The 10,000-nt window shown below is 37.4% G+C and overlaps 1 protein-coding gene across 8 annotated transcripts in view; it reads left to right on the top strand.

Moving 5' to 3' along the window:
• MEIS2 (Meis homeobox 2) overlaps positions 1-10,000 on the top strand; it is a 268,428-nt gene that overhangs the window by 90,393 nt on the left and 168,035 nt on the right. The gene's annotated exons all lie outside the window — the stretch shown is intronic.

The following is a 10,000-nucleotide window of genomic DNA, read 5'->3' as shown; positions in this document are numbered from 1 at the left end:
AAGATAAAAGGGAATTTTGCATTTAGATTATAATACATATGAATGACAAAGGATGGGTGATTCTGCCCTCCAGACTGGATTACTGTTGGCCTCTGTTTACGTAAAACTGTGTGTGTGAGGAAGAATGCAAGTTTCCCAGTCTGTGTATTCTGACTTACAGTGAAGGATGCAAGAGAAGTCAGACAAGCAGCTTGCAAGCTTGTCATGTTAGTTTATATGAGCAATATGGAAGGCTTATAGGTTCTCTAATTCCTCTGTTCTGTAAAATAGAGATTAAAGCACCTTTTTTTAGCTGTTCTTCAAGTCCATTAACTTAAAAGCTAGCCATATTCACTTCTGGGGGAAAGAGATTAAATATGTGAAAAAGCAACACTTTTATTAACAATCCATCTTTATCTTCCTGTTTGCAATGGGTTTTATGTGTTGGTGTACTGTTGACTATTAGAGCTTCACTTAGGCATCAGAATACATTTCTAAAGAAGACCCAGGAGCTCTCTTGTACTATATTAGTCATATGGAAATAATGGAAAATGGTAAAATTATCCACTGATTTTTTCCCCTTTGCTGTTAATTTGTTTCCCACCCAATTTGTTTGGGCTAACATCTAAAGAGATTATAGGCCTCAAATAAGGGTTTCTTTGCAATTCCTAAAGTTAGACATTTTCATAGCAGCTGACATTAGTGTCATGATTCCAGGACAAGGTACCCCTTTTATTTATGGTATTGAACTGCTCTGCTGGTAGAACAGCTAAAGGGGGGAGAAATAGATCAACATTTCTAAACCATCATTTTGATGTAAGAACATTAGTAGCAAACTAAGATACATTGATCTGGCTTGTGGGGTCAGGATTAGCTAAAATAGCCAGTGTCTTTGCTGGAGTAGTGGTTATTCTTGCCTCCCAGCTATGGCCATTTCAAAGGTCAGGTGCCCTGTACCCACTTGGCTCAGAGGAATTAGACAGAACATGAGTCTCTGGGCTGATTACTTAACCAAAGACAAAATAATGAGTCCTAAGCAAATACTGACTAATTGAAAGGGCTGTAAATCCATTACATATTGGTCAGGGATAATCAGGAGTATTTAATCACTTTTATCTATTCAGGAGCACTGAAGCTGCAACAGCAAAGCCCTGAACCTTGCCATGTGCTTATTATTCTCATCATTATCAAAATTACTTCACAGCTGTTCTTTGCTACATCACCTCAGCTGGAGATTTACTAACCTGTAAAATGTTTTTAATTTGGAAGTCGAGTGAGTGTGAGTGGAAGGTTTTTCATATTTAGCTGTAGGGTATCTTTGGAGGAGTAATGCAGGGAAACAACTGAAACTGGGGGCTACAAATAGTCCATTTTCTTTTCTACAACACTGTATGTTCATTTCCTCCGCTGGCAGTAAGTTTGCAATATCTGGGTTTTCGTCTTTTTTCCTTTCTTCCTTGTGTGTGCGCTGAAAGCATTCAACACATGCTTACTAAACAATCAGCTGCCTCTCACTTATCTTGCGGAAAGTCTCCCTACCTTTGCCTTTTTAAAATTCCCCCTCCCACCATGTGCTTCATCTCAGATGAACTGAGGAAGTTCACCAGCTCTGATGAGGATGGCCCTGCAAAAAAAAAAAAACCTAAAAAAACCCCCAAAAACCTTTTACCTTTCAGGCTTTAATGAGTTTGCAGGTGCTGAAAGATTTACTGTGCTGTAATTCTCAGACCTGAGAACTGATAATGGAGACCCCTGACTAGTACAATGTAAATTCAGAAAGATTCTTGCCATAAGCACACACATAGAAGGAAGAAAACTCTTTCTTTTAAGGATCCCTCGCCTTTTCTCAAATTAGTTTATTCATTCAAAGTGCAACACCAGCTCTACCAGAGAGGGAATCTATGATGTACAGAGTATTGTTTCAAGTAAATTTCTTTACAAAAGGAATCCATGATTCAATGTACATTCCTTCATTACTACTTTAACCTTATTCCAAATCAGTTTGTCCCTCTTTTGTGCTGTATGACCTGTTCTTGTATTACAATAATCCCCTGATGTCCCCTTTTTTCTTTCTTTTTTTTTAAAGAAACTAATTGAATTATCTCATTATTTTAATTTGTTAAGCAAATGTATTTTACATCTCAGGATGTGTTCTTAAAGAAGGGGCTGCTTAGGCTTTGCCCCCTGAATGAGCCATTGGTGCATTTTGACATTCATGCATTCATTAAGAAAAGGAACATAAAAGACCTCTGGTTGTATTTTTTTTTCAAACACCCAACCAGCATGGAGCAACTTTTTCCATAATCCACAGGGGTCTCTCTACATATGTTCTCAACTGCAAGCCATTGTCACCTATTCTGAATACCTCAAAAGGACAAATAAAATACTAAAGGCCAACTGTAGCAATTGTTAGCTGTTAGTCTCAATATGACAAAAATCATTAACCTCTGGTTTTCCTGGAAAAAGAAGCTGTTTCAGTCCATCTCTAACAGTTCTGACTAAGCTCACAGATTCGTTTAGGCTGCCAAATTTAGGGGGAAGATAAATCAGTTCTAAGTAACTATATTTATTTATTACTTTTCTTTAAAAATAATGCTACCTTTTCCTTATGCAATATTCAGGTATTTTATAAACCTCTGTGATAACTGACTTTAAAAACTGAGCTGTTTCTTCATAGAAGCTTAAGTGGCTTTTTGAAGAGAGACAGGTGCTTAAACTCTGGCATGGAATTAATGTATCCTACAGATTTTTTCAAATTTTTCTTCTTCACTTGTCACCTTTTCCATTTTGCAGTAACTTTAATTATATTAGAAGTAAGATACACACGTGATTTTGTTGATAGAAATCATATGCAAAGAGTAGAAGCTTCTATCATTTTTTGTTCAGTTATTGAGATCTGTCTTAGATTTAGAATTACAACAGTACAGGAAGATGAAAAGATCTGAGGATGAATTGGTTGGAAATGTATATGCTTTTTCTGGATAATGTCCAGTGTTTGAGAAAGTAAAGGAAATCCTAGGCTGGTAGTATAAGCTTTTCAATAGTACATAAAGATTATGATATCAGAAAGGTAAACCTGACATTAAGGCTGTTTTTATTTGACTTCAAAGATAGTTAAAGAAAAGAAACAGCAAGAAATCTGACCCAAGCCGAGAGTTTATTCATAGCCTTGGAAAACTCTTTTTCCTCCATGCCAAGGAGCCCTTAGTACACTCAATTAGCTGCTCAGACATCTCTGCTTTCCTCCCTCAAGTGCTCCCCTATTTGCCCTGCAAAGAACATATTTGATCATGGAATGAAAACAGGAAGTGCTCAAACACAAAGACACCCCTTGCTCACATCAGTTTTGAGCTAAAGGTTTTCTTATTAACAACTGTAAGGGGGAAAATTCTGTTTTAAAAGGGTAGAGGACCTTTAAAATCTACGTACATAATCAGAACAGAACGTAGTCATAAAGGACGTAATTATACCATTCCATGGACTTGTACCTTTGGCAATTCATTCAGCAGCAAAGGATACTAACAGCTATACTTTTAGTTCATTCAGTATGCTTCATCTTTTTCCTCTGGTGTAGAACTGGTAAAACAGAATATGCATTTGCCTTAGTGGCACTTATCTGGAAGGATCCCCTTTGTTAAAGTTTCTGTTTTCTACTGTTTCTTTCCTGAAAAGTGTAAGGATGTGTATTTTGACTAAAAGTACAATTGCCTTTGGTACAAAAATACCAGGCATAGCATGTAAACTAAGCATTACATAGTATGAATTGCTGACTCAGATTCTCAGCTGAGAGCAATTTGAATGGTTCCATTGAAATCAATGGGACGATACTGCCTTCTTGTCGACTGAAGCTCTGGCCGTGATATCTTTTAAAACAATATAGGGGAAATAGGGCAAATATGATGTCTGGATTTTACAAAATTACATCCATTTCCTTCCTAACCTTGTACAGTTCATGGACCAAATTCAAAGTTTTGGAGTAGATCATTTCATTCCAACTGAATGGACTAAATAGACTAGAATCCTTTAGTTTGACTAACATCTGGATTATCTGTGTGTATAAGCTTTGCATGGCCTATGACATACAGGAGATCAGACCAGATGATCTGATGGTCCCTTCTGGCCATAATATCTATGAAACTGATTTACCCCTGGATTTACATTGATGGACCTGAGATAACAATCTGGGTTATATCTATTTGAAAGGATTTGATCACCTAGTTGTATAAGTATCTCTGTGGAGTTACTGTATGGTAGTCAATATTTTCATCATATTTAATCTCTTGGTTAGGGGGCTGGACCCAGTGATCTCTCAAGGACCCTTCCAGCCCTAATGTCTATGAAATCTATGAAAACGATACAACAGAAATCCTATGACCAATACCACTTTTAACATTTGGGGTCAGACAGTTCCCATTCACTTCAACACACTAAATCCTGCTAAGGATTTGTGTTGAAGGATTTATTTATTGGGGGGTGGGACTAGCAAGACATCTATCACTCTACTTACGTGAAACAGTAGAGCTGTAGCTTCAAGATAAATCCAGATGCCTGGTTGAGGAGAAGGAGGAGCAACATCCACCACCAAGTGCTTCCTGGCAGCTTCATGCTTCACAGAGAGTTGCCAATTAAAAAAAATCCCTGAATTAAGTTGCTCTGTGAGCTGGGAAGCCCATGAAAACAGAGGGGTTTGGTGGGTGTTCCACTGAATTTTAGTTCTTGTATGAATTGTGACCTATCTTTATATATATACCAGTGAAGAAGAACAGAGAGATGGAAGGGGTCCCCATATTGGTCTGTACAGGCTGACCTGTATCATGGGTCATAGAAGTAGAGAATAGCAAGCTTAACAAAGCTGCTGTTTCCTCTTCTGTGCAGGTAAGGGTGGGAGGGAATGGGAGGAAAGTTAGTCAGAATGTGATGCTAGGTCTGCTTATATGATAGTATCACTGTAAGCTTCCCATAACACTGGGCTTGTGGTAGTGCTATAATTTAACTCCTAGTGCTTTGCAAAAATCAACTAAGGATGAACTAACAAAATCACTAAATAAACTAACTAAATTATAATCATACTCTATACATTATTATTATCCCCAGTTTTCTATATGAATAACCTCTAGGTGAAAAGGTTAAGTGACTTGACCAAAGCCCTTGAAAAAATAAGTATCAGAATATAGGATTCATTTAATTTTAGTTCTGTATTCAGTCCACTAGATCATGCTGCATAACTATTGATCTGCACGGATTGTTCAGCAAAGAATCTGGCTTAGCTGGCAGCTGTTGTAAGTCTTTATTATTGTTTCTATTTGGTTACAGCAATGCCTATGGTCATTTAGGGACCCATTGTGCTAGATGCTGTAGGCACACCAGAGTAGTCTTAGCTCTTGGGTGAACAATAGGAGCCTGGACAAAGCTATAAAAGAATGAAGATGGGAATCTTCCCCAAATGATGCTACCTCCTCCCACAACAATTCCAAAAGATTAGTGCTAGGTGAACAGAGAGTACATAGTGAGCATCTTGTGATCCTTAGTTGTCGAGTAGATGCAAAAGTTTCAACCTCAAGGATCGTCATTTTTAAGGTTGCCTCCTCAAAAGAAAAAATTGAAATATTTGTTTTGTTTTAAAAATGGAATTTGCGATTAGTCTTGACATTTCTACATCTACCGTCCCTGGAACAGGGGACACAGGGTCATGGGGCTGTGGGCCTCAAAAGCTAGCTCTGTCTCTGAGTGGTTAATTTAATCATCGTTACATAGACATCTGCTATTTCTACTTAAAAATTGATGCTTTTGTGACACAATGATCCATCTATTTAGTGCAAAAGCCTTAGTGATTAAATTAAGAAAAAACATATTTTTGCTAGGCCATGTAGTATAAAAGTGCCATACGGTCTTGGACGGGCAAAAAATTGAGAGAGAGAGAGAGAGAGAGAGAGAGAGAGAGAGAGAGAGTTAAGCTCTGTATTGTTTTCTGCTAGCTGGGGGAAAACATCTGTGAATTGTTTGAACTGAACCTTACCAGGGACTGTCTGAATCTGTGTCATCTCTGTTTAATTTCAGGAAATGATGTCACAGTACATTAAATAACAATGCTGTGTGATTTATTTTTACTTGTACATGCTGTCCTAAGCATTTCTGTTACACAGCAATGTTTTCAATTAACTGTAAGCTTGCACTTTTAAAAATATATTCCATAATGCTTTTTTGGGGTGTGGGGATGGTTGGTGTTTTAGGGGGTCACCAAGGTTCAGGGCTGTCTAATGGCTATATGGCCATTTGTCATGTGGTTATTTGTACTTGGGACTGTGTGTCAGCACTGTTATATCACCCATGGCAACCTCCAGGCCTGTTGGTTTGTTACAAAGCATGTCTGTGGAAGAAAAACTAAATATTCTAAACCTATCAGTCAAAAGAGCTATTAGATAGTTATAGTGAGGCCTACATACTGTAGCTTCTGCCTTTAACAAACTTTCTGCACTCCCCCTTCTTCTGTAAAGAATAGAGGACATAAGTCAATTCTGTCTGCCATCTGTCGCCTTTTTAGCTGTTCCTCAAATTAAAGAGACAGTCCAAAATTGAAATAATCTGATAGAATCATAGAAACCTCATGTGTAAATTATTATATTTGCATTTGAATTTTAATTTCTTGTATTATTTTGAAGGATATCTTTATTGTATTTCTCTGGAGATCAAATATATCATGTGTTTCTACTTTAAAAATAGCATTCTCAGGAATGTTGCATTTACAGTGTCACAGAGTTGTTATCTGGTAAGAGTTTAAGTTATATATAGGGTGAAATTCACATACACGTACACACACACACACACACACACACTCCCCATTCCCCAGTAATCAAGCCTTTTTCACAGCATTTTGCAGGGGCCGAGACGACTAAATGTCCTGTCCCATTTCCACCCACCCTCAAAGTAGATGAGGGTCTGTAGTGGAGCCGTTTTGTATCCTATGAGGATGATTTGGGTTTTTGAGTCTACATAATAGACTTGTTCTGGGCCTGCTATTACACACCAGCCAATTAAATATCAGCTTGTTGCCATCTACCTCTTCCATGCAACAGTCTCCCTCTTTTGCTACTCTGCCTGCATTTCCTCCTCCTCCCTATGCAAAGGACAGCATGAGACTTAAGTAGTGCAGAGTCTTTCTTAAGCCCTCTGCAGCTGGGTGAGTTTCATTAATGTGGCATATGAGGTCACCCATTGCCAAACCATCAGGCAACATGGCTAGATGAGAGAAACAAATGTTACTTCCCAATTAAATGTTTTACATATCATTTTCAAACAAGGAATTACTGAGAACAGATAGTAACTAAAACCATGTACATAGCACCATTGATTGAAATACCTCAGCTGAGCAAGCTAAGAATAGTGGCCTAGCCAAAGATATGATCAGCCAGTGGTGTTTTCTGGTGGTTCTTGTTAGATAACAAAAGCACTGCAGAGTCAGAAATCCAGCACAGGAATTAATTGAAAAAGAGAGAAGAAAGAATATGAAGGTCCAAGCAATAAAAGCCCTATAATAAATGTAAAAAGAGAAAAGTAGCCACAAGAATTCATTCATGTAGTGTCGAGACTTCAAGGATTGTAAAGTAAAAGGGGATTTAACTAAAATGTATGCAAATGTGAATATCCAACTGTTTAAAAACTCCAAGAATGCTGTGCTATTAAACACTGTGCAATGCAGTCTGTGACTATTAAAGTTACAATTGACTAGAGGTCAAAGTTCTTCTGAATATCGTCAAGTCATGTTAGTTTCTACACTATGTAATAGAAAATTAATAGTTTCTATATTTCTATACAACCTTTATTTTTTTCTATCTATGGAAAAATATTGATGTTATTTGTGTAAAATGATACTGTCAGTTTAGCCTCAGTACATGTTTATTTAAAACCATCTTTTCAAGACCTATGAACAGAGTAATTGGTTTTAAGGAAAAGGTTTTTTTGTAAAATTAGAACTATATTGTAAAATATGAACATTTCTGCAGCCTGCATGCACAGTTCCAGAATGGCTATGAAACAGAGATGTGTATTCCCATTGCTACTTAATGAAAAGAATAGTTTATGGCAGATAATATTACTTTTGGTTTCATAGAGTTTGCCTTAAGTTAGGGCACTCAGAATCCCAATGAATTACATATTTCAGAGTTGATTGGCAACAGTTGTTTACACTAGCCAAAGAAATCACTGGGAGCTTTAAGGGTTTATTATTGTTTTAAAACATAATAGCAAAACTGTTTTCATGCTTTTACATTGCTATTTTTATTTTTAACTGCTAGTCCCAAATCTGCCAGAACTATTTTGAGTTGTTTTGTCTAATAGTGGATGATAGGTTGTCATGTTACTGTATGATGGCATAAAGATTTTTTTTAATCTTGGTTTTACCTTTTATTATGGTATTTCAAAGCAACTATTTGTAGCATTTGACTGCCATGCCCATAAAATGTTTAACACCTCATGACACACTATTGCAGTCTGCAGACAATGAATTGGACTTTTTTAGCGTAGTAAAAATGAACTATATGTTTTAATTTACTATTTAAAAAAATCTCTAGGAATTTATTTGCTTGTTTCCAAGGAAATTTGATTATCATCTGGATTACCTTCTGCTTAGACTGAAGTACATTTTAAGTGGTTCCTGAATATTTTAAAGTGGAACATATATTTGCCTAAGTTGAACAGCAAAGGCAAAACTGCTGTTCACTGTTTTACTGCACAAAGAGAGGAGCTATTTTGTAAGATGGCAAACTACTCAAGAGTACTCTGAATCGTGTTATACAGATTTCTTTTTTTGGCAGTGGGGGGTGAGAGTGGGTGGGAAGGGGGAGATTTTGCTACAGTGTTACCTGATGTTCAGTAAAGTTACACTGGCCTTTATTAAAACAGCTTCTCTTTTTTCCCAAGGGGGGCAAAAATCAGGTTTAAGTTCATTGTGCTAAAACATTTGTAAGAAATTCTCAGATTAATGCCCACTTACATGTGTTATTAGGGTTGTGATATAATTTTAAGGGAGCTTGTTAGCTCTCCTTATTTTAATGGTAACTTTTATCCCTAGTATAATATGTGAGATGAGACAATGCCATACCATTGGCCTTAATTTTTCATTCTAGTAGACCCCAAAGATTGCAGCCACTAATCCATAAAGGCATAAAGGCCTGCACATCTGGTCACAAAATAAAAAACTTCTTTAATGAATAGGCTGTGTGTAATGTTCCCCTCTCATGGCCAAACCACATACTACTACTACTAATGTGACCTCATGGAAAGAGCAGTGGACTAGTACTCTGGAGACTTGGGTCCCATTTCTGACTTGTTGGGTGACTTGGGGCAAATCATTCAGTCTTCCCCAATAGCTTAATGATTCTGATCTTTGTGTAAAATACTTTGAGATCTATTGATGAAAAGTGCTCTGTGAGATGTATTATTATTAGTGATTAGCTGTTCATAGAAGCCTGTATTTTTGGCTGATGACAGATGTGTGCATGGGGGGAGGGGAAACAGTGCTTTTACTGGAAGAGGAATCGCATCCGTTTGACCTGACTCCCCAGTGTCTCTATAGCTCATGCACTTCAGCAGGACTTTTTGGAGTTTTTATCTACTAGCTGATTCAATCTGTGAAGGTTACTGCAGTGGAATTACTGTGGACCTTTTTGCAAAGCAGTGGCCTGTATTGGAATTTGAACCCTAGCAGACCTCAAAACTCAGGCTCAGTTGATCCGGTAGCAAAGCATGTAATGTACCGTCTAGGTCAGTGGTCTCCAAATTTTTTGATCACGCACCCCTATCAGTAAAAAAATTTTTGAGCACACACCCCCATCAGTAAAAAATTTTTGAGCACGCACCGCCAATATATGTATATTTATATAAATAGAAATAGAAGTTCTAATATTTTCTTCCCACACCCCAATGGATCATCTTGCGCACCCCCTGAGGTGCGTGCACCCCACTTTGGAGACCACTGGTCTAGGTGTGCTGTATTCTCCACAGCCTACATTGCAGATAACAGTGT

This window comes from Gavialis gangeticus, unplaced genomic scaffold, assembly GCF_001723915.1.
Source record: "Gavialis gangeticus isolate Ggan-Ray unplaced genomic scaffold, GavGan_comp1, whole genome shotgun sequence".
Taxonomy (NCBI): domain Eukaryota; kingdom Metazoa; phylum Chordata; order Crocodylia; family Gavialidae; genus Gavialis; species Gavialis gangeticus.
This window is presented reverse-complemented; position numbering and strand designations above follow the sequence as displayed.